Genomic DNA, 27,973 nt, shown 5'->3' on the forward strand with positions numbered 1-27,973 from the left:
TTACCAGCGAGAGATTTTAATGATCACAGCGAGAGAACAAAGAATCCATTCCTTGGAATGGAGGTGCTCTCAATTAAGGTTTTCACCCACTTCACCCCTAGTCACCCATGTCACTTCTGTGTCTTGCAACCTGATCTCACAACCACTGTGCTTTCTGTGCTGCCACCTTATCTGCTCTTTGTGACCTTGGGCTGAGCCGATGGAGGCTTTCCAGTGAAAGAGATTCTGTTAACTCTCACTCTCCCAGTTCTTCTTCTCCTAGCTGTTCACCACCCAGTTCTTCCCAACTTCTGTCTTCTGAACTATGTCCCTCTGCAAACCACTGTTCCAAATCTATACTGTCCTCCTGCTCCTGGTAAGATTCAGGATCCAGAGCAGGGGGAGGGGGAGGCTCCCACCATTCCTCATCTGTGCCTCCCTCCTCCGCACAGTCCCTGACAAGGAAGAACAATGGAGGTAGCTTTAACACAAATATGCAGTTCATACAAATATGTACATTGATATTCACACTGTCACCAGATTAATAAGAACAGCAAGAATTTTTGTCCCTTAATAATAATAATAATAATAATAATAATAATAATAATAATAATTTTTATTTATACCCCGCCCTCCCCAGCCAAGGCCGGGCTCAGAGCTGCTTACAAGCAATAATAAAAACAAGTTGAATGATACTTAAAAACAAAATTAAAATACAACATTAAAATATTGAAACATTAAAATATTAAAATGTAGCCTCATCGCAGGAGGAGAAGGAAAAGAAAAAATAAAGAGGGGGAGGGAGTCAAATTGGCTCCAAGCCAAAGGCCAGGCGGAACAACTCTGTCTTACAGGCCCTGCAGAAAGAAATCAGATCCTGCAGGGCCCTGGTCTCATGAGGCAGAGCGTTCCACCAGGCTGGAGCCAGAGTTGAAAAGGCCCTGGCTCTGGTTGAAGCTAATGAATGAGTTAGTCAATTAAATCTGCATAGGAGAGAACCCAATTGCTCCAAAGAATAAAAGGAGCACATTTTATTGTTGGATGTTACTTTTTAAGTAGGGTTTCCCAAACTTTGGTCTCCAGATGTTTTTGGACTACAATTCCCATCATCCCTGACCCCTGTTGCTGCTAGCAAGTGATGATGGGAGTTGTAGTCCAAAAAAGCAGTTCTAAAGTATTTCAGAAGGTGCCGTTGTAGAAGAGGTATCTTCTCTTTTCTCTCACCCAGGATTGATTTAACAATCAATTCTTCCTGGGAAATTCTGGGAATTTAGGCATTTGCTAACAACTTTCAGCACTTTTAATGCCTCAGCTGTTTAACATGGTGTGATTGTGGTTTAAATGTTTATTTATTACATTTATATACTCTCCTTTCCCCTCCTCATTTTTTCCTCACAACAACCCTGTGAGGGCGGCTGGGCTGAGAGACAGTGGCTGCCCCTCAAGGTCACCCAGTGAGCTTCATGGCTGAGTGGGGATTCGAACCCTGCTCTCTCCAGCTCTCTTACCATTGCACCACATTTTCATATTTGACGGCAGCCAAAATCAAATGAGAGAAACCCTCAGGTCCAAGATGCATGCTTATGAGGCATCTAATCATAAGCCTGCATTTTTATCAAAGCTTATATTTTTGATTAAGGCCTGTATATTAAGATGAGCTTAAAGATTTTCAAATGTTTCATGCCAGGCAGAAGACCAGCTGCCTAAGAACCTTGGCAATGTTTATTCTCCTGGACAAGGGGGCCCCCTGATTTATAGCAGAAAACAATTCTCAAAGTCGTAAAAAGGGAATTACAGGCTGAGAGCGAGGACACTGACCTTGCATGTTGCAAGGTACAATTCAGTATACCTGAAGGAGCGTCTCCACCCCCATCGTTCTGCCCGGACGCTGAGGTCCAGCGCCGAGGGCCTTCTGGCGGTTCCTTCATTGCGAGAAGCAAAGCTACAGGGAACCAGGCAGAGGGCCTTCTCGGTAGTGGCGCCCGCCCTGTGGAATGCCCTTCCAGCAGATGTCAAAGCAATAAATAACTACCTGACATTCAGAAGACATCTTAAGGCAGCCCTGTTCAGGGAAGTTTTTAATCTGTGATATTTTAGTGTATTTTTGGTTTTTATGGAAGCCGCCCAGAGTGGCTGGGGAGACCCAGCCAGATGGGCGGGGTACAAATAATAAATTATTATTATTATTATTATTATTATTATTATTATTATTAAGCTGTAAGAGTGGTTAAATTAAGAGTTGGTAAATAGTAAAATAAAACCATGTGCCTCCCATTAAACTTGAGCCATATTTTCCTAAGGTTAAAAGGCCTAGAGCATCTGGCTGGCAGAAAGGAAGAGAGTATTTTGGGAAGTCTTTTTCTAAAGTTGTTTCTTTCTTAAACTGAGATCCTTTTAAGATTTCTTTTCCTTTTAAAAGGTTATTTATGTTATGTATTAAATATATTGGCTTAAATGTAATTATGCAAAGGATTTAGAAACTAAGAAATGTTAAATCCTTATGCTAGATTCTTATTTCATATAGTTGAAAGAGATCACAGGGGCCATCAGCCCAGCCCCCCTGCCAAGCAGGAAACATCATTAGAGCACACATATGGTTGTCAGGCCTTTGTTTAGAGACCTCCAAAAGAAGGAGATCTTTCAATGATGATGTGAACTCAAGATCCTTGACATCTGTTTAAGATAAAAATTTAAGATTAACCATTTGTTTTGGAGGGCAATAGGGCAAGGAGGGCAAGAGGTGAGCTGGTAATTAAGGTTCCTTGTTGAGACACATGTAAGATATATTACTACTTATTTGTCATTTATAGATAGAAGAATATATAGCTTTTTGTTTCCCATAAACGGGCAAAAGGAAATGGGTGTATCTTTTGTGATTGGTTCTAGCAAACAGCCAATAGGAATTTCAACCAGGCTGATTGGACAGAGGCAGCCACAGGAGGAGCAAGGGGGCTGGGTTAAGGAAATATAAGTGCTGGCCAGAATGGCAGGAGGGCAGGCCAGAGCTTGGTAACCATATACCACTGTGCCTCTCATTTATTTGTCTGACAAATAAATTATTATTTTAATTTCTCTATTGCTGCGTTGAATATTTCATTCCAGCTAAGCGTTAACCACAAGCAGGGTGCTACACTTACTTGGGAAGTCAGTCAGTCCAATGTTGCACAATAAGATTTACTCCCCAGCAGGTGAGTGCAGGATTGCAGCCTAAGCCTGGGACCCAATAATAATAATAATAATAATAATAATAATAATAATAATAATACTTTTTATTTATATCCCACCCTCCCCAGCCGAAGCCGGGCTCAAGGCGGCTAACAACAATAAAATAGTACAACATTCTAAAATCATTTCATTATAAAATTAATTCAAATAAAAATTGATGGCAACCATTAGGCTAAAGCAGTGTTTCCCAACCTTAGGCCTCCAGCTGTTTTTGGACTACAACTCCCATCATCCCTAGCTAGTGGTCAGGGATGATGGGAATTGTAGTTCAAAAACAGCTGGACACCCAAGGTTGGGAAACACTGGGCTAAAGTTCTGTGAAGGTTGCCAAAGGAGAGAGTCAGGCTGTGCCCTGACCAAAGGCCTGGTGGAACAGCTCTGTCTTGCAGGCCGTGCGGAAAGATGTCAAGTCCCACAGGGCCCTAGTCTCTTGTGACAGAGCATTCTATCAGATTGGAGCCACAGCCGAAAAAGCCCTGGCTCTAGTTGAGGCCAGCCTAACCTCTCTGTGGGCCTGGGACTTTCAGGATGCTTTTGTTTGAAGAACATAAGTTCCTCTGTGGGACATACCAGGAGAGGCGGTGCTGTAGGTATGAGGATCCCAGGCCGTAAATAATTTATTACTTGCACCCTGCCCATCTGACTAGGTTTCCTCAAACACCCTGAGCAGCTTATACCTGCAAAAAAGGGAGAAGAGTCGGTGGAAGAAGACTGGAAGAAATTTAAAATCTATTTACAGAAACATTGTAAAATTATTGAATGTTAATGGCATTGGAATAAAATGAAGTGGTTCTAGTAATAAGGTAAAATAAGAATATGCAAGAAGAGATTGATATGAGATGAAAATTTGAAGTTAGAATATGTGAAGATAAATAACTAAGGGTAAAATATGAGGTTCTGAATTTGCTGAATAAATTTTTAAATGGAATACAAAAAAGGGAGGTGTGAGGAAGTCAAGAAAATAAGTAAATGAATGTAAGACATTATAAAAGAGGGATCTTTATTTTTTATTTTTTATTTTTATGTTAAATTTTTGGTTTTTGTATTTTTGTATTTTTCTTTTTTTGTGTGTTATTATTTTGTAACTCTTTTCTGTTAAAAATTTAATAAATATTATTTTTTAAAAAAAGCTTATACCTGCAAAAAAGTCCTACTGAACTGCAGATGGAGAAATTTGACTCAGTTCACATTTAAAGGTGAACTGCCTAATTTGGCACTTCCTGAAGCAACCTGCAAACCAAAACACAGCCATCCTTTGAGATTCACACTTCTCTGAACTTTCACAATGCAATTATCCAGCCAAGTACCGTGGTACCTCGGGTTAAGAACTTAATTCGTTCTGGAGGTCCGTTCTTAACCTGAAAGTGTTCTTAACCTGGGGTACCACTTTAGCTAATGGGGCCTCCCGCTGCTGCCACGCAATTTCTATTCTCATCCTGAAGCAAAGTTCTTAACCTGAAGTACTATTTCTGGGTTAGCGGAGTCTGTAACCTGAAGCGTATGTAACCTGAAGCGGTTACAGGTATCACTGTAATGTATACCAAAAAATGCACATAGCAGGGTAAAAATGTGCAGAAAAAATACATATATGAGTGAAAGTGACATACCAAAATTGCTTTGCAAAAAGGTGTACATTAGGAGAAATTTGTACTAAGATGCTTGTGAATTTTCACAAAGACCTCAACCTGATGTAGAGATGCAGAGGACTGAATTTAAGACTGGAAAAGTGAGAAACCAAGAGAAACCCAATGTTGCCAGATTTGCCACACCCAGCACTGAACCCAGTGGGACTTCCTATTGAATAAACCTGTGCTGCCTTGAACTAGTTGATCATTCAAATGAAGGGCTGTGGCTCGGTGGCCGAGAACATGCTCTGCATGTTTTACAACTCCTCCATTAGCTAATTGAGATAAACGTTCCAAAACATGGTCTGCCAGAGTGCTTATACATGGTGCCATTTGAGTAAGGATTTCCAAGCGGTCTGTCTGCTGAGTGAAAGCGAGCATTTTGCACGACAGCAGCCACTCTGCAAGCAAATTAAAATAAGCATCCCGAAATGTGACCAAGCTGGAATGCAAGGCCTCATCTTCTTTGCAAGCTATTGTGTGCGAAACTGGAGTTCTTAGATATCGAAGGTCTGGAGAGCAGATCTGAGCAAGACTGTAGCTCATTCATCCGGCGAGCAGAGACGGTGTAGATTAGAATCAGTGATTTGGGGTTATTTTAAGCACTATGCAAATCCTATCAACAGTTGGTGTAGAATAATTAAACAAATGTACTGCGCATCTAAAAATATTATTACAGCCCTTGATGTTCTTTTATGCAAAATGGCTCGGGGACGGATGGAGATTGGCTCTTGCTGAAATTCCCAATGTGCCTTTAGGCAGTTCTCTGTGCAGTGGAACAACAACAACAAGTTGCATACTAAGTCAGGCCAAGTTAAACCATGGGGCCTGTCTAGCTCTGTGGTGTCCGCAATGAGTGGCAGCAGATCTCCAGGGTTTCAGGTAGGGAGTCTCGACCACCCACAGCCCTTCACAGGATAAAACAGGTCCCCCACCGGCAATTTTGGTACAGGCTAAGCAGATGTAAGGAACTCAAAAGGAAGCATACAGGAGACCATGAGTTCCTAAAGCACCTAATGTCAGGTTCAGGTGTCAGGAGTGGGCCAGCAATAAATTACACAGAGTAAGTGAAGATGATAATAATAATAATAATAATAATAATAATAATAATAATAATTTTATCATTTATACCCTGACCATCTGGCTGGGTTGCCCCAGCCACTCTGGGCGGCTTCCAACACATTCAGAAACATAGAGTTAACTCTTTATTAGAAGAAAGAAGAGCTACTCAATAGTGCCCAGCCTAATGAGCACAGCAACTCTTCCCAGCAACTCTGCCCCTATGAGGCAGTTGTGGGCACTGACAGTCCCCACCTTCCCACAACTGCCTATGTCTCCTCCTCTCCTGGGTCCTTCCTAAGCAATCTGAGACTCTGCTGGCACACCTGTCTCCGCTCCTCCCTCTTCATACCTCTTTGGGTTCTGGGAAACCAGGGGAGAGGGGAGCTAGTCATAGCAGGATGGGGAGATCTCCTGGCTTCTTCACCAGCCTGATTCATCTCAGCCTCTTGACCTCTCTCCTCTTCTGCTACTGCTTCTGGACTTCTCTTTGCCACAGACTCTCCCTGCTCACTAAACCCTGTTGCCACTACAGCTTCTGACACCTCCTCCTTCCAGCAGGCTCCCTCTTCTCCCTCTGACCACACATCATTGTCCCACCACCACTCCCCTGGCTCTGAGCCTTCTCCCTCTGAGCCTTCTTCCTCCCAGCCAGTCCATGACATGTAAGTACCCTGCAAATCTGACTGCAGCTCCTTCTACGATGCAAATCCAGGCTGCAGTTTTCCATGCACATTTTCTCCCGTGTTTGCACCTTGCAAACAAGTCGGTTTGAGTGTCAAAGCAGGACCAACAGACCCCAGCATCAAATCCCTACTCAGCCTGGAAGATCACGGGGTGAATTGTGCTATCTCCGTCACCTACTCTTGCTACCCTTCCAAGATGAGGTGTGGTTTCTTGGAATCAGGAGGAGAAACCTTAAACGAGGGGAAGGGGACCACATTCCCTTCTGTGAAAGATTTCAAATGCTGCATGCCAGTGATGCACTCAGGCCATTCTGGTTGAGCAGTATGCTGGACTAGAAGGCTGTTGGCCAGATCCTGCAAGCCTCTAGTCTTTTCTTATGATGGACAGGGTTGGAGGTAAAACTGGGCAGGGCAATGGATGTAAATGTTCCCTTTCTACGGTAGGCTAGTTTGTACACACTCACGCAACTCTCTGTGTCCTCTGTTCAGACAAGCAAGAGGCATTATCAGAGTTCAAGGACACATTCCAGCCAGGTAAAAACACTTCATTGCAAAACAATAGCCAGTGAGGGCTGCAGAGAGAGGAGGTGGTATGGGGTGAATCCTGAGGGCCAGACTGAGCAGCCTGGAGGCCTGCATTTGGCCCTCTGACCCAAAGCTCCCTGCTACTGCTTTCAACAAATCTCTCTCTCTTCCAGACATGGAGAGTCCTTCTCTCCCTTCGGTAATTTTGCAGATAAGAATTAACGAGCACTTGATAGATTTATAGTCCTCATGTTGCAAGCACAAATATACAGCCCTCCACAAGGAGGGCAGCTGGCTACTCTAAATCCTCCTTCTGACTTCTGCAGCAGTTATGGCGCCAATGGGAAGTTCCTCCCCCTTCTGCCTGCTTTGCTCTCTTATAGCTAGGACCTCCTAGTCCATGGTGAGGGGCGGGGGTCCCCCACACTCTCAAATGATGTCTTGACTAGCTGCCCCCTCCCTTCTTGCTTCCTTGTCATTATCGCGTAATTCTTTCCTAAGCTGTTCAGTTTATGCCTCTTTCTCTCTGCTTCTGAACACTTTGTGGATAAGGGGGAGATGACTCTTCCACCTCCAGCTCTCCATCGGAAAGAAGCTGGTCTGCCATAGAATGCATTCCCCAGTCCTCATCTTCAGACCCTGACACACACTCCCTCTATCTATTCAAAGGTTAGCCAATTACACTGTCAGGAGTGCATGCAGGAGCCAGGCCCTGTGACCAGTAGGGCTTTGCAGGACTTGGGCCTTCCTAAGTTTGTTTTGGAGAGACAAGGTGCGGCAACACAGTTGAGGCTGCTTGGTAACTTGCTGCACCTGGTGGCAAGAGCCGGGAAGGGATATAAGGTCAGCATTTCCCTTCGGCTCTTTGCCACAGCAACATGCGTCCTGCCTTGCTGCGTTTGGCTTCTTGATTCCTTGCTTTCGGACCCTCGGCTCCTTGCTTCTCGACCCTCGGACCCTTGACTTCGTGACTCCTTGCTTCCTGACCCTGGGATCCCTGGCTTATGGACTCTCGTTCCTGCTCCCACCCTGCCATCTTGGCCCCGGTCCCGACTTCAATTGCCCGTAGACTAGAATGTGACACATCCTGACAAAAAGAGGAAAGATACTCAAGCAGTCACTGAGAACCATGACCATCTGGCCGGTGCTTTCTGTGTTCCCTCTTCCTTTGCAAGGGGCTGGACTAGGTGAGCCTTAGAGGACCCTTCCAACTGTACAATTCTGTGATGCTGTTAGCGCAGGACTTTGGGGGCAGAGGTCCAGGGCGCTCCTTCAGCAGATTGACTCCAGCCTTGAAAGGCTGGCTTACCACATTTTGAAGCTGGCAAAGCGATGCGCATTACCACCCAGAGCAGGGCTGGGGGACCTGGTGCCCCCTCCAGACATTGGACTACAACTCCCATCATCCCCAACTCGTGTGACTGATGGGAATTGCAGTCAAGCAACACCTGGAGGTACAGGTTCCTCAGCCCTGAGCTACAGCCCCTCCCCACCGCAGGACCCTTTGAAATAGCTTTATTGTTATTATTATTTATTGGACTTCCCAGACATGCTAGACATTTGTTACACAAAAAGGTCTCCAAGCGATGTGTAACATATTTAAGGGCATGAGCAAAGGTAAACAAACAAAACAAAAAACATGCATTATAATAAGCACACATTTATAGAAAAACACATGGGATTCATTTTTTAAAAAAAATACACAGTGCAACCTTTAATAACAACAGCAGAAAGCTCTGGCAGCTCAACTGACATGGAATATTATTATTTATTGAATTTGTGATCTGCAGTCCCAACAGTGGAGGCTGGTCTACGAGGTCTACTGGATCAAAGACCTCTCAGGGTGGATATCGTACATTTTTTACTCCTCTTCTGGAAACCAAGGCTGAGGCTATGGAAGAAACAAGACTCTTTGGGAGTGTTAATGCTGCGAACCCCTCCATCATAGGCTCAGGTTGTATATATGTGGGTGGTGCTGTGGTCTAAACCACCGAGCCTCTTGGGCTTGCCAGTCAGAAGGTCAGTGGTTCAAATCCCTGCAACGGGGTGGCAAACCAGAGCAGCACACGGAAATGCCGTTTACCTTCCCGCCTGAGTGGTACCTATTTATCTACTCGCACATTGTGCTTTTGAACTGTTAGGTTGGCAGGAGCAGGGACTGAGCAATGGGAGCTCACCCCGTTGCGGGGATTCGAACTGCCGACCTTCTGATCGGCAAGCCCTAGGCTCTGTGGTTTAACCCACAGCGCCACCCATGTCCCAGGGTAGAAAAACTTATTTAAGCAGCTTATAGATAAACTATAGAAGTCGTTTCCACAGGAGGCAGTGATGGCCATCAACGCAAATGACTTTAAAAGAGTAGACAAATTCACGGAAGAGAGGACTAGCGATGGCTACTAGCCACGATGGCTATGGATCTGCCTCCACGATCAGAGGCAGCCATGCTTCTGAATACCAGTTGCTGGAAGCCACAGGAGGGGAGAGGACCCATGTGCTTGAATCCCGCTTGCGGGTTTCCCACAGGCATCTGCTTGCACACTGGGACAAAACGATGCTGGACTAGATGGGCCACTGTTCTGACCCAGCAGGATATTTTTATGCTCTTACACACCGTAATGGAACAACCTCCTATGGGATCCGAGTGAATTAGGGGTTTGGGTGGGTGGGTTAGAAAGGAGGAAAATTAAGAGCCCGTGGCGAATATGAAAAAAAACCAGTACCTGGGTTTTGTCCTTCCCTCCCACTCCCTGCCTCCCTCTCCCCTTGACTGTCAGAGGAAGTTCTATTCAAACGGAATCTCGACAGCATTCCCCTTCACTTATTAATACCGCCGAGTACATTTCAGCGCTGGGAGTGTAAATATTCAAACAGTTGTATCTCTTTCCCTCCTTAGCGTCTGAAGAGAACAGCTTCCTTGTGTGTGAATGAACTGAAACAGAATAAATCATTCCTGGCAGCTGCATTGTACGTGTGAGGGAGGAGGCAGGGAGCACTGGAGGGGAAGTGAGGATCTCCCAAGGATATTCCCACAATGCACTGCTGGCAGGGCCCCTTTGCTTTCTCCCTGGACTTTGAAACAAGGGGTAGGAGGCATCCGAAAGCAGGAGGGGGTTGGGACAAAAACACCTTGAAGTGGGGTGGGGTGGAAAATGGAGACCACTGTGGCTCTTCATAAACAAGAAATGAGGAGGTTCCACATCAGAAAAGCACTGCAGGGTTACGGCTAAAGGCCCACCTAGGAATGGGCAGGAATCTAGTTTGTTCCTCATTTTTAAGAGAATTGATGCAATTTGTGCTTCCCCGGGTCATCTGTGGATCAAAACGCAGTTATCCATCAATTTTTGCTGTTATCTAATTTTTGCAACAGGGGCCAGGTGGCGCTGTGGGTTAAAGCCTCAGCGCCTAGGGCTTGCCGATCGAAAGGTCGGCGGTTCGAATCCCTGCGGCAGGGTGCGCTCCCGCTGCTCGGTCCCAGCGCCTGCCAACCTAGCAGTTCGAAAGCACCTCCGGGTGCAAGTAGATAAATAGGGACCGCTTACCAGCGGGAAGGTAAACGGCGTTTCCGTGTGCGGCTCTGGCTCGCCAGAGCAGCGATGTCACGCTGGCCACGTGACCCAGAAGTGTCTCCGGACAGCGCTGGCCCCTGGCCTCTTAAGTGAGATGGGCGCACAACCCCAGAGTCTGTCAAGACTGGCCCGTACGGGCAGGGGTACCTTTACCTTTACCTTTTAATTTTTGCAACACAGTTCTCAGCCAAAAAAGACATCAGAAAGTGCGTTTTGGGACAGGATGTGTGCAGAAACGTGCACGTAGCTATACGGCGCACTAAAAATGTGAGATTTTGGGTGGTTTCAAAAAATAATTCGCAGAATGGTGTGCATTGTGGGATAAAACACAGTGTGAAAAAGGACATATTAGGGAAGAGCGTATACCAGAAATGTGAGTTTTCATGTGGCTTTAAAATAAGAAATTCGCAGAATGATATGGATACCAGCCTTGGGGAAGTAGGCAGCTGCCTTATATGGAGTTAGCCCACCAGGTCCACCTTGCTCAGTATTGCCAACACAGACTGGCAGCAGCTCTCCAGGATCTCAAGTAAAGGTCTCTCTCAGCCCTCCTTGGAGATGCCAGGGCAGAGCACACAAAGCAGACACTCTACCAGTGGGCTACAGCTCTTCTTCATAAGCACTTATGAATAAACAATAAACAGGGAACAGAAATAAGACCGACCCACCCATCTGTAGGTTCATCTAGTTGGTGTTGGCTTGAGATTTTGGCGAGCCCTTGGGCAAGACACCATTCACATCCTCCTCCATAAGGCTGAGCTTAGAATAGAGTTATGGGCAGGTCTAGGATTACAGTTCCTTTGCCACCTCCACCTTCTGCCTGGACACTGAGGTCCAGCGCTGAGGGCCTTCTGGCAGTTCCCCCGCTGTGAGAAGCCAAGTTACAGGGAACCAGGCAGAGGGCCTTCTCAGTGGTGGCACCCACCCTGTGGAACGCCCTCCCATCAGATGTCAAAGAGAAAAATAACTACAAAACACTTAGAAGACATCTGAAGGCAGCCCTGTTTAGGGAAGCTTTTAATGTTTAATAGGTTATTGTATTTTAGTGTTTTGTTGGAAGCTGCCCAGAGTGGGCGGGGTATAAATAATAAATTATTATTATTATTATTATTATATTACTCAGGACGTGGATGTGTAAGACTGGGAAGGACCGTGCTTGCTTGGTGGCATGCAAAAACACTCTGTGCATGCCCAGAGACCTTTGATCCTCCCAGGGCTGTGCTGCAATGCCAGCAAGCAGGCTGCCCTGTGACTCAGCAGAAAGTCTCTCTGCGCCAGCTCAGCCGTCGGGCACCCTGCCCATCTCGGCGGTGCATCTGCCTGACAATGGCATCTGCAGATGTCGGGCGCGTTGCAGATGGGAGTCTCGACGTTCCTTGGAGGACGCGGGCTCCTCCGTTAATAACGGCGAGGCAAAGCTCTTCTGAAGAGGGTCGTAAATCTTTGATAAGGGCGGCTTAATGCGCCGAGTTAAGAAAGGAAGGGGGGGGGGAAAGACAAGTCTAGGAGCAGGCTGGGTGTGAATATGCCAGGCAGGGCCTGTCTGAGTGCTGGAGAGATCCTTGGGCCGCCCATGTGGCCATTGTCCAAAATAAATCCTTCACAAATGCACCATTATTGTGTCAATGATAGATGGCAGAATACACCCCTCTGCGAAAACAAAAAACCCCAGCAGTCTGGAGCTTCTGCAACAGTGCTGTTCCCACTCTTGGGGCAGGAGGAGGGGCCACACACCCTGTTTCCCCCAAAGGAGCACTCCTTTGGTTTGGCTTTGGGTGGAGTTTGGGGGTGGTGTGGGTGAGCAAATTGGCCAACAACAACAACAACTTGTGTCCCTTACTCCTTTGCAGTGCCCTCCCTATGCAGTATGGGCTCTGTCAGTTACCTGTTGAAAGGGCCAAGTGGGATTTTTCAGGGAGCCCCGAATTGGCCCATGATTCCTCTTTTCTGACCTCCTTCACACTGTTGGAAGTGATCTTTTGTACAGTAGTACCTTGGTTCTCAAACACCTTGGTACTCAAACAACTTGGAACCCAAACACTGCAAATCCAAAGTGTTCCGGTTTGTGAACTTTTTTCAGAAGCCAAATGTGCTCCGTTTTGAGTGCCACACTTCTGTTCTGAGTGTTACGCTGAGATCTGTCTGTTTTTGCTTTTTTGTGTGTTTTTATTTTTGAGGCTCTTTCTGTTTTGTTTTTGTGACTGACTGTGTGGAACCCAGTTCAGCTACTGACTGATTGACTGTGTGACTGCAGTACATTGTTTATTGCTTTCAATTTACAGATCAATGGTCTCATTAGAGAGTAAAATTCATGTTAAATTGCTGTTTTCGGGGTTGTTTTTAAAAGTCTGGAACGGATTAATCCATGTTGCATTACTTTCTATGGGAAAGCACACCTTGGTTCTGGAACGCTTTGTTTGAGATTAAGTTTGAGAACCAAGGTACCACCGTAGTGCAACTTATTGTTTAATCTGACTGGCCCATGTTTATCTGGCGAGCTTCATGGCTGTACAGGGACTTGAACCCTGATCTCCCAGGTCCCAGTCCAACACTCTAACCGCTATGCCACGCTGGCCATGTACACTTTCCCCTAATACATACAGTTTGTGAACACTGTTTGGCTGGAGAATCGCATTCAGTTAAGGGCAAATTTCAAAAGAGGGCTGAGTTTTGGTTCTCTCATTGTTTCAAAAAGTGAAAATACACACACTCTCGTATATACATACACACAGAGAGACACAAAATACAATGTAATATACTCCCACACATTCTTTTATACTCAAATCTAATGCTCACCTTTTTTTGGCCAAATTACGTTGCGAAAACTAAGGTGCGCATTAGATTTGATGGCACATTTACATTCACCAGCAAATGCTTTGTTTGTTTGTTTCAAGGTTCTGGAAATTGAGGTGCACATTAGATTTGATGGCGCATTAGACTCGAGTAAATACAGTAAATTGATATGGTGTTATGATCGTAATACATATGTAGATATTAATAGCCTACTACATTCTGTATAAACTCATTCCGAACGTTGTCATATTTATCCAAACAATGTCTCCGTCTGTAGGCAGCTCATTCATAAGTTGTGAGTGTTGTCATGCTGTTGATCCATTGATTAAAGGGTATCATATCTTTATTCTTCAAATTCATCAGTATCAGTCTCTTGGCCACCATTTGGATGCATAGAATGCATTTTCGTTGCCCTGTTGCTAATTTCAATGCAATAGGTATACAGTTCAAAAGAATGTTCTCTGCTGAAAGATGTAACTTTTTCTGCAGTCATAGTTATACAGTCCAGCACTTTCTTCCCAAACTTAGTAAGTATAGAATACTGTACAAACATATGTTGTCCTTGCCACATCTCCTTTCCCCCCCATTTTTTTATAAAACCGTAAAGAAGAGAGGTAAGGGACACGGGTGGCACTGTGAGTTAAACCACAGAGCCTAGGACTTGCCAATCAGAAAGTCGGCAGTTCGAATCCCCGTGACGGGGTGAGCTCCCATTGCTCAGTCCCTGCTCCTGCCAACCTAGCAGTTCAAAAGCACGTCAAAGTGCAAGTAGATAAATAGGTACCGCTTCGGCGGGAAGGTAAACGGCATTTCTGTGCGCTGCTCTGGTTCGCCAGAAGCAGCTTAGTCATGCTGGCCACATGACCCGGAAGCTGTATGCCGGCTCCCTCGGCCAATAAAGCGAGATGAGCGCCGCAACCCCAGAGTCGGCCACGACTGGACCTAACGGTAAGGGGTCCCTTTACCTTTTAAAGGAGAGAGGTAAAATTTGGCATCCATTCCTTTGTCCACTTTTGCCTTTGGCCCTGTCCTCCAGTCTGGCATGTGGCCCCTGGAAGGCTACCTAGAAGGGAATGTGGCCCTCAGAGTTTTCCACCCTTGCTTTAGATTAACCTTTGGGTTATATGTTTATGAGAATCCATCCCTCATCTCTGCCTCCCCATCTATCTGTTTCTCTCCTCCCAATTCTGCAGTCACGAGTAAAAAGAGAAACCAGCTGATAGGCCATATTATGCTCATTTTTCTTCTTCTTAACACGCATCCGTAGCATGATCTTGCTGTTTAGAAGCCAACCAAGGTACAGAGAATTTGTAAATCATTTTTTATTGGCACCAGGGGAAGACATGCACTTAGATATCACAACCATTAAAATGAAGATTATATAAAGCATAGATTTATTCCCGTTAAGCAAACCCATTCCATAGGCGAACCTCTCCCTTTTAAAACCTCAAAGCAAGGGAAATCCTGCAGAGCACAGCAGCAAATGCATCTTCTGTGGGGCATTTGGGTCCGTCCATCCCTGCCCCCCCCCCAGATTTAATTAGACTTTTAACCAATTGATCTAGTGACAAAGAAATTACATTGAAACAAATCTGCATGTCTCCAAAAACGTCAACTGAAGATGCCCTTTTGAGATATCGACAGAAGGGCGAGAACGTTTACTGTTTAATAACCAAAAAAACTACTGCTGCCTATTAGAAAAAATGACTGCCATCATATTTACTAATCACATCCTCAATTCTCCCAGTGCCGGTCTTTAAGTAGCCAAAACACCACCACCCATACATAGGGCAGATGTGTCCGGTTTGCGGAAACAGAAGCTGAGGTTTGCAGTAAGACAAAAAAGATCGAAGAGAGCGTTCCCCTCCCCGCCCAAAACACACCCCAATTGAGGGCTGAGCATGCTCAGTGGGCACAGGATGTTTGCTGCCTTGTGGCAGTGGGGGGGTGGGCTGGGTAGATGGATGAATGGGAAACTGGGTAGCAGGTCCTGCTAAGGGAAGGTCCTGCCTGGCCAAAGGTCATGAAGCGAGCATCATCGCCGAGTGTGGCTGATCTCCTATGCCCAGTGGTAGCTGCTGCCCACTGGAACTGGTAGGAGGTAAGGCAGGGAGCCCAACAGTAGGGTAAAGGGGCCCCTGACCATTAGGTCCAGTCGTGACCGACTGTGGGGTTGCAGTGCTCATCTCGCTTTATTGGCCGAGGGAGCCGGCGTACAGCTTCTGGGTCATGTGGCCAGCATGACGAAGCCGCTTCTGGCGAAACCAGAGCAGCAAACGGAAACGCCGTTTACCTTCCCGCCAGAGCGGTACCTACTTATCTACTTGCACTTTGACGTGCTTTCAAACTCCTAGGTGGGCAGGAGCTGGGACCGAGCAATGGGAGCTCACCCCGTCGCGGGGATTCGAACCGCCGACCTTCTGATCGGCAAGTCCTAGGCTCTGTGGTTTAACCAAAAAAGGCAAAGCTGACTCATTTTTCCTCCATCCTCATCCTTGCCAACTTCTGCAAGGGCAATACTGAGAGCGAGGGCTCATCCACACTCACCTTTTATCCCTCACTTCCTAGGCAGAAGATGGTGTTTTAAAGTGCATGTCCAAAAACCATGTTTTGGAGGCGGGTCAGCACTTTCCTGGTGAAAACCTGCTCTTTAATGCTGAATCAGAACAAGCAGAAATTTGGGTTTTCCATGGATTGCTGTTTGTTCCCAATCAGTGGTAAAGAGTGGGTTTTTGCAAGAGGGGGACTCAAACACAGCACTTTTAAGTGTGGGGCTGTGCCTAGAAACACAGAGCAAAAAGCAATCAGGATGAACCCTGAGCAAGAGGAAGCTGACAAGCAGAGCTATCCCCCCCCCCCCCGGACATATTGTAAATAAAAAGGCAAGCAGGCGTCTGAGAGCAGACTGAGGCTGATGAGGCATCAATCCATCTGCCCTAATGGACCAGCGTCCCCTGGCCTCTCTGAGGTCTTGCACTTAGGACTGATTTACAATGGGCTGGGTGCATTTCAAGCCACTGGGTGAAACACTTCGCAAGGCAGCCTACAGCCTTCCAATGCTCATCTTGCGATATGCAGCCTACTTTATTCTACTGTACTGCAGCTGCCTCTGCCGGGTGTGTGGGAAACCCGTCACCCTCTATGTTGTCAGACTCCAACTTCCACCAGCCCCAGGCAGTTCCATCAGCTCCCATCAGCATGGCAGGGGTGGGTGGGAATTGGAGTTCAACTAAACCCAGAAGACCACGTACTGTTAGATGAGTGGAATTCCCTGATCTGGGCTTTGTGCCGAATCCACAAACTCTCCAGGCCAATAACGAGGTCCAAACTTTTGCCGCAGACGGTCTTTAAACTTGTTACACAAACCTGTTGTAAATACAAATCAGCCCATTTCTCTTAAACAACTAGCAAAGCAGCTGGGTTTTCTTTAAGTTCTCACTTAGTCCATGAACAGTTCTCTTTCTGGTCCCAGGGTGAGATTCAGTTAAGTCAGATAAGTAAGAATCTGGCAGCTTCTGAGAGAGACCTGGACTCCCAGGGATGAGTCATCAATTAACATAATATTGAAGCAAAAGTCTCCGCTCTCCTTTTCGCAGCTTTAGCTGCATGAGCACCTTCTGCACTTGCCACAGTTCTCGGCAAAACAGGAATTCTGCAAATGCAAACCTCCCTATAACAATTCATGCATGTTAAACATATTTTTTATAGGTACATCTCTGTCTACAATATCTGTATCTATCTATATCTATCTATCTATCATCTATCTATCTATCTATCTATCTATCTATCTATCTATCATCTATCTATCTATCATCTATCTATCTATCTATCATCTATCTATCTATCTATCTATCTATCTATCTATCTATCTATCATCTATCTATCTATCTATCTATCATCTATCTATCTATCTATCATCTATCTATCTATCTATCTATCTATCTATCTATCTATCTATCTATCTATCTATCTATCTTCTATCTATCTATCTATCTATCTATCCTCTATCTATCATCTATCTATCTATCATCTATCTATCTATCTATCATCTATCTATCTATCTATCATCTATCTATCTATCATCTTTCTATCATCTACCATCTATCTATCTGTCTATCATCTATCTATCTATCTATCTATCTATCTATCTATCTATCTATCTATCTATCATCTATCTATCTATCATCTATCTATCTATCTATCTATCTATCTATCTATCATCTATCTATCTATCTATCTATCTATCTATCTATCATCTATCTATCTATCTATCTATCTATCTATCTATCTATCTACTGTATCTATTCTTCTGCTACTTCTGGGAGAAGTTGTCCTGGATTCACCCCTTTGCAGAATAAGCAATATGGATGCATTAGCTAAAGTGGGCTCTGATTTATGAAGTATGACCAAATAAATATGCTAGTCCTTAATGAACCACAAAACTCTTTGTGTTGTTTCTGCTGCAGGCAGCAGGACCACATGGCTGACCTAAATTCTGGGAGAACATTGCATATCTCTAATTTCCTCCTACCCTATGTGTCTTACTAACAAACTGAATGTTCTGTTGTGTCAGGCTGCAGGCAAAAAGCCAATGGGCAGCTGGAATGGTGCCACTGACTGGCCATCTGCCCTTACTAAGCCTCTGGCTGCCATTTCAAATACATGCCTCATGATTCCCAGCTTAGAAAGGAAACATGACATAACTTCATGAACTGTCAATATACTTCATGATATTGCCTGCTCATTTTGCCCCTCCATCAGGGCCTGGATTAAGGGACAACATTTTTGTAGAGTCTCCCCCTCCCCTTGTTTGTGCCGTCAGCTGTGATATATATTTTAGTGCAGTCATATATATATATTTATATAACTGAATTAAATTTGTGTGCATTTCTTCTAATATGCACATTATTGGATGTAAATTTGCCTAATCTGTGAAATTATTGCAAGCAATCCCCCTATTATAATGCAATAGTTATAGATAGAAGAGATCTATATCTATAGTTATGCATTTTTTAAGGAATGCTTTCGTTTGGAGAACTGCACCATAAAACTCGGATAACAGCATTTAAGTTCGCTGCATTTCAGTTTGTATATCGGCTCAGGGAGCGCAGTCCTCATCCCTTGCATTTTTCTAAAAAAATAAAAAAATAAAAAGGAGGGTCATGATTTATTCTGAACTAATGCAGATATTAAAACACCTGACCTATTTTTCATTTCTTGACTTCCAGCACGGGTTGTGGAGGTGTGTGTGTGTGTGTGTGTGTGTACTGGGGGGAGCGATTCTTTCCTCTAACTTCCCCTCCCATTTATCGAATCTCGTTCTGCCTACAAGTTTTTTTAAAAATACAAAATAAAAAAATCTCCACCACTGTGTAACTGCTTCTTCTTATTCATTATTTATATAATGTCTGCAATGTACAGGAAGTGTTACAAGATTAAATAAGACAGACCCCTGGCGAAAGCTTACGCTTTTTTAATTTTTATTTTGAAAACACCCTAGATGACTGGGAAAGCGGGGGAGGGGGGGATAAAATCACCCAAGGCAAAGGGAGGAGAACGTTAGCTGATAGCAGACCACAGAAATGGATTTCGAACAAGCTTGTTTACATGATCTAGGGAGGGAGGTGGTGCAAGCCCAGGAATGGTGAACCGGGCGGTTATTATCCGGAGCAAACAAATCTTGTTTACAGAGGCAGTGAATTGCTGGGAGTGCATTAGTTTCATCATATTCCTTATTTATATACACAGCTTTTGGTCTCCACGAGATCCAATCTTTCCTTCCATTGCTGAGGATCAGGCTCTGAGTGTTGATGTTGGAGCCTTCAATGGGGGGAGTGTGTGGTTTCTTCAGGGTTCGGTTATATCCCGCATGCTTTTTAACACTACATGAAACCGCTGAGTGGGGTCGGGTTGCCATATTTTGAAGAGCAAAAAAGAGGACACATTTGCCGACTTCTGCTTTTAACTATGGATCGCTGTGATGACTCATGAAAAAGACGACGTGTCCTGGAAAAAGAGGACACGTGGCAACTGTAGATTTGGAGTACCTTGTCATCCAATTTGCAGATGACATCAAACTGGGAGGGGTAACTAATGCCACAGAAGACAGAATCCTGGATCCAAGATGAACTTAACAGATTGGACACAAACTGGGCCAAAACTAACAAAATGAATTTCACTAGGGACAAATGGCAGGTTCTGCACTTAGGCAGGAAGAACAAGCTACACAAATATAAGATGTGGGACGCCTGGGTTGCTAGTAGTACATGTGGAAATGATCTGGTGGTCTGAGTAGACCACAAGTTAAACATGAGTCAACAATGTGATGCAGCAGCAAAAAACGCTAATGCTATTCTAGGCTGCATCAACAGAAGTATACTGCCCAGATCAAGGTAAATCTATTTTGCCTTGGTCAGACCATGCCTGTACTCTTTTTGACACCCAAGAGAAACATATCTGTTTAGACAAGCCTACCTAGATGTTTAGAAAGTTGATGTGAGTTTTAATCTCACAGCCTGGGAGTCATTTTGGACTCACAGCTATCCATGGAGGCGCAGGTCAATTCTGTGTCCAGGGTAGGGGCGTTCCAAGAGGGAGCAGTCCGCCCCGGGTACCATTCCAAAGGGTGTGTGTGTGACAAAATGCCAACCCCTGATTGGCGGCACCCCCCGGGGCATGCACCATGCCTCCCGGGACGCATGCCACACCCCTGGGATGGGCGCCGCTCCAGGGACCAGAGCAGGTTGCTTCACCTCTGATCCAGGGCAGTTGTCTACCAGCTCCATCTGGCATGCCAGCTGAGACCCTTTCTGCCCACAGACTGTCTCGTCAGAGTGGTGCATCCTCTAGTTATCTCCTTCTTGAGCACACACTCTTCATGGGGCTACCTTTGAAGGTGATGCGGAAACTGCAACTAATCCAGAATGCAGCAGCTAGACTGGTGACTGGGAATGGCTGCTGAGACCATATAACACCGGTCTTGAAAGACCTACACTGGCTCCTAGTACTTTTCCGAGCACAGTTCAAAGTGTTGGTGCTGACCTTTAAAGCCCTAAATGGCCTCGGCCCAGTATACCTGAAGGAGCGTCTCCACCCCCATTGTTCTACCCGGACACTGAAGTCCTTCTGGCGGTTCCCTCACTGCAAGAAGTGAGGTTACAGGGAACCAGGCAGAGGGCCTTCTCGGTGGTAGCACCCACCCTGTGGTACGCCCTCTCATCAGATGTCAAGGAAATAAACAACAATCTGAATTTTAGAAGATATGTGAAGGCAGCCCTGTTTAGGGAAGTTTTTAATGTGTGATGTTTTATTCTGTTTTTAATCTGTTGGCAGCCGCCCAGAGTGGCTGGGGACACCCAGCCGGATGGGCGGGGTAAAAACAATAAATTATTATTATTATTATTATTATTATTAATCTGTTTTTAGCCTATTGCTATCTTAACTTTTCAAACTTTTAAAATTATTTTTGTTAATTTTTCTTAGTGATAATTCTATTGTTGCATCCTTTTGGAAAAACCGCTTTGAGGTTTGGTTTGTTTGTTTTTCTATAAAGTGGCGTATAAATGTTATGGACCAAACAAACAAATTTGTTAGTTGGTTATGGGCAGCTCAAAGCATCTTACAATGCTTTAAACAAACAAAAATACATTAAAGTCAGCATTAAAAACCAGTCTCAGGGATATATATATATATATTTTTAAAAAAACCAGATTAAAACACCCTGCCCACACAAAAAGACCATATATAATTAAAAGCCAAAGGCATGATGAAAAAGCAAAATGTTTCTGCGTGGTGCCTAAAGTTATGTAACAGGGGAGAGCATTCCACAAGTAGGGAGCCATCACTGAAAAGGCCCATCCTTGTGTTCCACCATCTGGACCTCCCATGGAGGAGGCACACAAAGAAGGGCCTCAGGGGACGATCACAGGGCGCAGGTCAGGTCTTCTCCTTCTTTAGCTACAATGGAATCTCCATACCCAGCAGCAGTCTACCTGTGGAAGCCAGGCATTGGAAACAGCTGCATCCCTTTGAGAGGTGCTTGCAAGCCCCACCCTCCCACATTGATGGGGGGGGGGAATGACACTCCTTCCGCCCTGCTGGATGGGCCTTTGGTCTGATTCAGTTTGCTTTTCTATCCAGGCTCTGCCAGGTTCCTTTTGGAACAGCTCCTTTTAGCATAATTTAGCATAGGAAATTCAGAGAGGCCTGCCCTGCCTCTTTGTTTCCTTTTCCCGATGAGAAGAGCTGATAAAATCAAAAGGAGAGATAGCAATCTCAGGCAGTTAAAGACAATGCTCTGTGTAGCTATGTGGGGAAAGGCAGAGAGGTTTCTCAGGATGCTGTTATTACCATGGAAATGAACCCCGGGACAGCTCTCCTCACCCCCACAACGTGAAAGAAATGGAGGCTGCTGGCATGCGCTCATCAGATACACCGTTGCCTTCTTCCAAGGCCACACCCCAGGTCCCAGTTTTGGTCCCTGAAATCTCTGGGACTGGTTTGCTCCTGACCTGGCAACCCAAAATGCCTCTGCACACAGAGGTCCTGAACTTTCACAAGAAGCAGGGAGGGTGGGACACTTTGGATATGCTCAGAGGCACAAAGCCAGTCAAGCCAGATTCCCTCCCCCCCCACACCAAGCAAACCTCAACTATTTCAGTGTCAAGTTGAGTCAGTTGCCCCTGATAGGACCAGATGAGGGATTTTCTTTCTTTTTAAATGCCGAGCTGAACTTCCCACTTGAATGAGCCGCCTTGAATTTCCTTCCCCTGTTGATGTCCTTGCTCTCCCAGCCCTCCCCCCTCCCCATTATAACAAATCGTTCTGGAGATAATTACAGATGGGGGCTATTTATAGCCTGCCAGGCATTCTCTAAAGAGGAACGTTGGCTGTTCTCTACAACACATGTGGCTTTGATATAAATATAGATATTGGCTAATTATCCAAGAGCGGGAAGTTACAACGTGAATGTAGATATATAACAGCAGGGAAATAACAGAGGGGATGGTCTCCCCCTCACTTGCAGTGGTTGCTGCTCCCTTCTCTGCAGGCCAGCAGGCAATTAAAAGGGGCTTGTCTGCTGCTGTTCTGTATATCTGTGGGGTGAGGATCCCTTCTTTCCAGTTTCAGGGCTGCATTCTTCTTTCTTTTTTTAAAAAGATTTTCTTGATTTACAAAAGTGTGTGCAATGTCTCTCGTATCCCCCCCCCATGTAACATTCTTACATATCAGTTTCATTTGTTGAGACATTAGGAAGAAAAGGGGGGAAGAGGTGGAGGGGGGAAGGTGGGTGGGGGTGAGGTGGGGTAGCGATGTTTCTATTTTACTTACTATATGTAGGGTTTGGTGTCAGCGTTGCTTGTGCAGGTTCTTTGCTGTTCACTTGTGTTCCTTTGGTGGTGAGAGAGGTTGAAGTTGGCCTAGGGTGTGGTTATTCATATGCGGTTGGCTGTGGTGGTCTTTGTTTTCATGTGTGAGAGGGGTGGGTGTTTTGGATCAGAATTGGCCTTACTAAACATCTTCCGAGACAATAATGCCCACTTACACCACAAAGAACTCATAACCCACCGACCAAGGAGAAGAGTTGGTGGAAGAAGATTGGAAGAAATTTACAGAAGTTTATTTACAGAAACATTGTAAAATTAAGGAATGTTAGAAGGATGTTGGAATGAAGTTTTGTGGTCTTAGCAGAAATGATATAAAGGATTAAGTAAAAATGGATTGGTAATTAGTGAAAGAGGAGAATGTAAAAATATAGTATATCAAGATAATTTTTTTAGGATAATAACAAGGATGGAAAGGATTTGCTGAAATATCTAATTGAACTAGAATACAAAAAAGGGAGATGTGAGGAGGTCAAGGAAATAAGCAAAGGAAAGAAAGTTATGTAAAGGTTGGATTTGTGTGTTTTTTCTTTTTCTTTTTTCTTTTTTTTCTCTTGGATTGTTTGTCTTTTTTGTAATCTTTAAAATTGGAATAAATATTATATATATATATATATATATATATATATATATATATATATATATGAACTCATAACCCACCTACAGCATCATAGCCGGACACTGGAGAGACCTGTCAGGAGTAAGCATGGACCAATGGTACCAAATAGTATGGGAAACAGCCTGACTAGAAAAATTAACCAATAAACTGAAACTGACACAGGGATAAATGGAAGAAGACACCTTCACCCCGGTATGGCTCCCCTTTATCACATACACAGCCCAACAAGACAATGACAAAAATCCACCAACAGCATACAAATCAATATGGCTAACCTGATCCAAAACACTGGCTGCATTCTTTTTTGGGCAGACTTCTGGGGTGGGCGGAGTCAGAGGCAAAGTGGGCGGAGCAACATATGTACATTCTCCCTTTGTGGAGTTGGCAGACATGCCTTTCTACCTTCCATCTGGACAAGCAAGAGGCAAGGCCAGCATTTATATCCCAGCTAGGCAAAAGCACTCAAGGAGGGTGTGAATCATAGAGGGACCATGAGGGTCATCCAGTCCAACCCCCTGGGAATAATTTTTCCCAGCGTGTTGCTTGCACCCATGACTTTTAGATCAAGAGTCTCATTCTCTATTGCCTCAGTGAGAGTGTGGCCTGGGGAGAGCCCTGAAGGCCAGGCAGAAAGGATTGGAGGGCCAGATTTGGCCCTCAGGCCTGATGTTACCTACCCCAACAATGTATGAGGCTGCAGCCATTAATTTGGGTGAAAGCCTCCCCCAAATGCCACTCCCCTTTAGGAACTAGATGGGGGGGGGCATCCTTCCTCCTCCCTGCATTAGGGAGCTGCCAGAACTTTTCTGAGATCTGCAATGCATGGATTAGTCTCCCATTCCTGCCTCTCAGGTCTATTTGGAAGGCAAGCCATCAACCCATCTCTGACTTAGGTAGGGTAGCTAATAGCTGCAGTGCTTTACAGGTCAGGAAGCAAAGAGGTCTCTGAAGGAAAGGTAGCATTCAGATGTAGCTCTATCATCTATCTATCATCTATCTATCTATCTATCTATCTATCTATCTATCTATCTATCTATCATCTCCTATGCATTAGAAATTCACATCATGTGAAATTGATTGACACGGTCATGCATCCCAGTGTTTTCAATGCCATTTGTTTCAGAGGCAGCGCTAAAACACCCAGTGCTTCACCCCATATCCCTACTCCCCCCCCCCCAATTTTTTTACTGGAACTGACTGTGTGGGCAAAGGGAAGAGATTATTTACAATCATGAGCAAACCCTGGGAAGTTCAGTAGCCCCTGCCTGGCCTGCCTGGAACAACTCCCAGCTCCGAGTCTCTCCATTCCCTGATTAATTTTTGTAGTGGCTCCTTCAGCCTTGGCAGGTTGACAACTGTCGGTAACAGCCAGGCTGCAGTCATGGAAAGTGTGTGTGTGTGTGTGTGTGTGTGTGTGTGTGTGTGCGCGCGCGCGCGAAGTGTGTGGGGGGAAAGGAGAGAAACATCAGCAGCTTTCTCTGCAATCTGTTGGACACTGCCCAAAGCCAAGACCTGTCCTCCTGCTTCTGAACTACCGCCTAGGCTGGCAGACACCTCCATCCACTGGCTATTACTGATGCCAAGTCTGGAGAAGGGCCGAGACGTGATGCGAGGGGAAGCATCGCTATAATACATGACCCGGCTTTGGGGGGGGCAGGCGGGTGGAAGAGAGCATTGTGCTCAAGGTGAGCAGCAAAAAGCTGAGCATGAACCACCGTGGGTGGGACTGAGCTTCCTGAGATTACCCACTCTCTCCTTGTTACCCATCAGGTCAGAGGATATAAACATATAAAGTATGGGAAATGGTAGTAATTGTCACGGTCCGGTCTATGATCAAAGTCCTGGCTGAGGATGTTGGAACCGGGGGCAAGATGGCGGGGTGGGAGAAGGAACGAGAGTCCAGAAGCCAGGGATCCGAGGGTCAGGAAGCAGGGAGTCACGAAGTCAAGGGTCCAAGGGTCAAGAAGCAAGGAGTCACGAAGTCAAGAATCCAAGGGTCAAGAAGCAAGGAGTCACGAAGTAATGCAATTTCTGTTCTCATCCTGAAGCAACGTTCTTAACCTGAGGTACTATTTCTGGGTTAGCGGAGTCTGTAACCTGAAGCGTCTGTAACCTGAAGCATCTGTAACCTGAGGTACCACTGTATCCTTCTTAAATTGTGGTGCCCAGAACTGGACACAGTATTCCAGGTGTGGTCTGACCAAGGCAGAATAGAGTGGTAGTATTGCTTCCCTTGACCTGGACACTATACGTCTGTTGACGCAGTCTAGAATAGCATTAGCTTTTTTTGCTGCTGCATCACAATGTTGACTCATCTCAAGTTTGTGCTCAACCAAGACGCCTAGATCCTTTTCACGTGTACTTCTGAGTTAGTCGAACAACTCCTAGCAAGCACATTCTTGCCAGCCACCGTGAGGTGCAATCTAACTCTTGCTGCAAGTCCTTCTTCATGGAAGTGGAGACTGTGGTCCAAGAAGCCAAATCTTTCAAGTGCAGGGCAGGTGGGTGTGTCTTGTCAGAACTGGCCTTGTGGGCCAAACTGGGTGATCTGGTGGGCCCAGTGATACCTGTGAGCTGGAGGTTCCCCGCTTCTGGTGTAGACACACCCAGTGACAGCAGAGACCTAGAATCATAGAGCTGGAAAGTGCTTCAGCGGTCTTCTAGTCCAACCCCCTGCAATGCGGGAATCTCGAACCCATGACACTGAGATTAAAAGTCTCATGCGCTACCAACTGAGCTATCCTAGGACAGCACCTCCTCTCCTGGCTGATTTTAAAGATGGAGAGTAGAGCCTTGTCCAGTGCGAGAACTGCAACCCCTGGGGAAGTAAATCTCCCTGACTCCTGGGTGTCTGAGTGTTTGCACTGCAATCTTTATGTCCCTTTTATTAGGGCAATTACGCTCCTTGAATAATACATGGCATGTATGCAGTAAGGGTCAGCCAGGCAGGGATGATTTAATCCATGAAGAAAAGGCCTCAGGAGACAGACGGTTCAACATGCACTCAGGACAAGGAATCCCCCAAATTTCTTCTTCTTATTTCTTATTGCACTGATATATCATGTTCCTCCCTTCAAGGAGCTCAAGGTGGTATATATGCCCCCCCCCCATATTATCCTCAGAACAACCCTATGTGTTATGTTAGACTGAGAGTTGATGACTATCCCAAAATCTCCCTGGGAGCTCCATGGCTTAGTGGGGATTTGAACCCTGGCCTTCCAGGTGCTTGTCAAACACTAGCCCAGGGGTCAGCAAACTTTTTCAGCAGGGGGCCAGTCCACTGTCCCTCAGACCTTGTGGGGGGCTGGACTATATTTTGGGAAAAAATGAATGAATTCCTATGCCCCACAAATAACCCAGAGGTGCATTTTAAATAAAAGCACACATTCTACTCATGTAAAAACACACTGATTCCTGGACCGTCCGTGGGCTGGATTTAGAAGGTGATTGGGCTGGATCCTGCCCCCAGGCCTTAGTTTGCCTACCCATGCTCTAGCCACTACTGTTAAATCCCCTGACCCCTAGTGGAGAGATAATATCCCATCTTAGTTTCTGTTGCTCTAGAGAGTAGAACCCAAACCAACCAATCCATCAATCAGCCAACCAATGGATTCAAATGACAATAAATGAGATTAGAGCTGGAAGAGACCCACAAGGTCCATCTAGTCCAACCCCCAGCAAAGCAGCAATCACAACTAAAGAATCCATGGCAGATTGCCCTCTAACCTCTGTTTAAATACCTCCAGCAAATGATAGTCCACCATCTTCCAATGGAGCCCTCTCCACTGCCAAACATCTCTCACCATCGGAAAGTCAGAATCTCCCCACAAGGTAATTTGAACCCACCATTTAAGGTTCTGCCTTCTGGAACTGCAGAAAGCAAGCTTGCTCCATCTTCCACGTGGCAGCCCTCCAGAGATTTGAAGACAAATGGGGGGGGGCATGAATGTGAAGAAAGCAGCCCATTGCACCATGGTAACATTTCCATCCATTTCTCCACCTTCTTTTACCTCTGGCTCCACCCACCTCTGGCATGTGTTCCTCAGAATATTGTCCAGAAAGTGCACCTCAGCCTGAAAAAGTCCCCCCACTAGTTTACTGTCTGTGCCCTCCCTCCCTCCCTCTGTCTCCTATGTGCCGTTTTCCATTCTTCTGGCATAGCTAGACCTGCAGTGCTTTATGAACCAAGAAGCAATTATTTAGCGAATATCTAATTGTCCTAGGGCTGAGCCCAAATCACCCCCTGCTTTTCACAGCCCTGTTCACAAGAGACCATTCCCCCTATGAAGGGTTTTTTTTAAAAAAAAAAAAAATTCCTGTTGCTTGTAACGTTGGTGTAAAAAGAACTGGTTTGTCTTCACACTATGCCATTTTAATTCTGCCAGCATGCTTTGTCATTCTGGAACATTGGGGTGGGGAGATTACAGTGGCCAGTGGGGTCCCACTTTTTTGGGGTGATGGCTGCCATTCTCCCACCGCCCCTTCTACGTCCCTGAATCATATCACATCTGGG

The 27,973-nt window shown here is 45.4% G+C and overlaps 2 long non-coding RNA genes across 2 annotated transcripts in view; one reads left to right on the top strand and one right to left on the bottom strand.

Annotated features, from left to right (window-relative positions):
* LOC307205377 lies at nucleotides 1–27,521 on the bottom strand. Its single transcript, XR_013833990.1, has 2 exons — nucleotides 27,307–27,521; nucleotides 1–434 (listed from the first exon to the last, which is right to left on the bottom strand). It is a non-coding gene; the product is annotated as an uncharacterized lncRNA (long non-coding RNA).
* Nucleotides 22,467–27,973, top strand: part of LOC307205376 — a 46,282-nt gene continuing 40,775 nt past the window's right edge. The window contains exon 1 of the long non-coding RNA XR_013833988.1: nucleotides 22,467–22,560. This is a non-coding gene — a long non-coding RNA (uncharacterized lncRNA). The remainder of the gene's footprint in view (nucleotides 22,561–27,973) is intronic.

This window comes from Podarcis cretensis (assembly GCF_951804945.1).
Source record: "Podarcis cretensis genome assembly, chromosome: 16".
Classification (NCBI taxonomy): domain Eukaryota; kingdom Metazoa; phylum Chordata; class Lepidosauria; order Squamata; family Lacertidae; genus Podarcis; species Podarcis cretensis.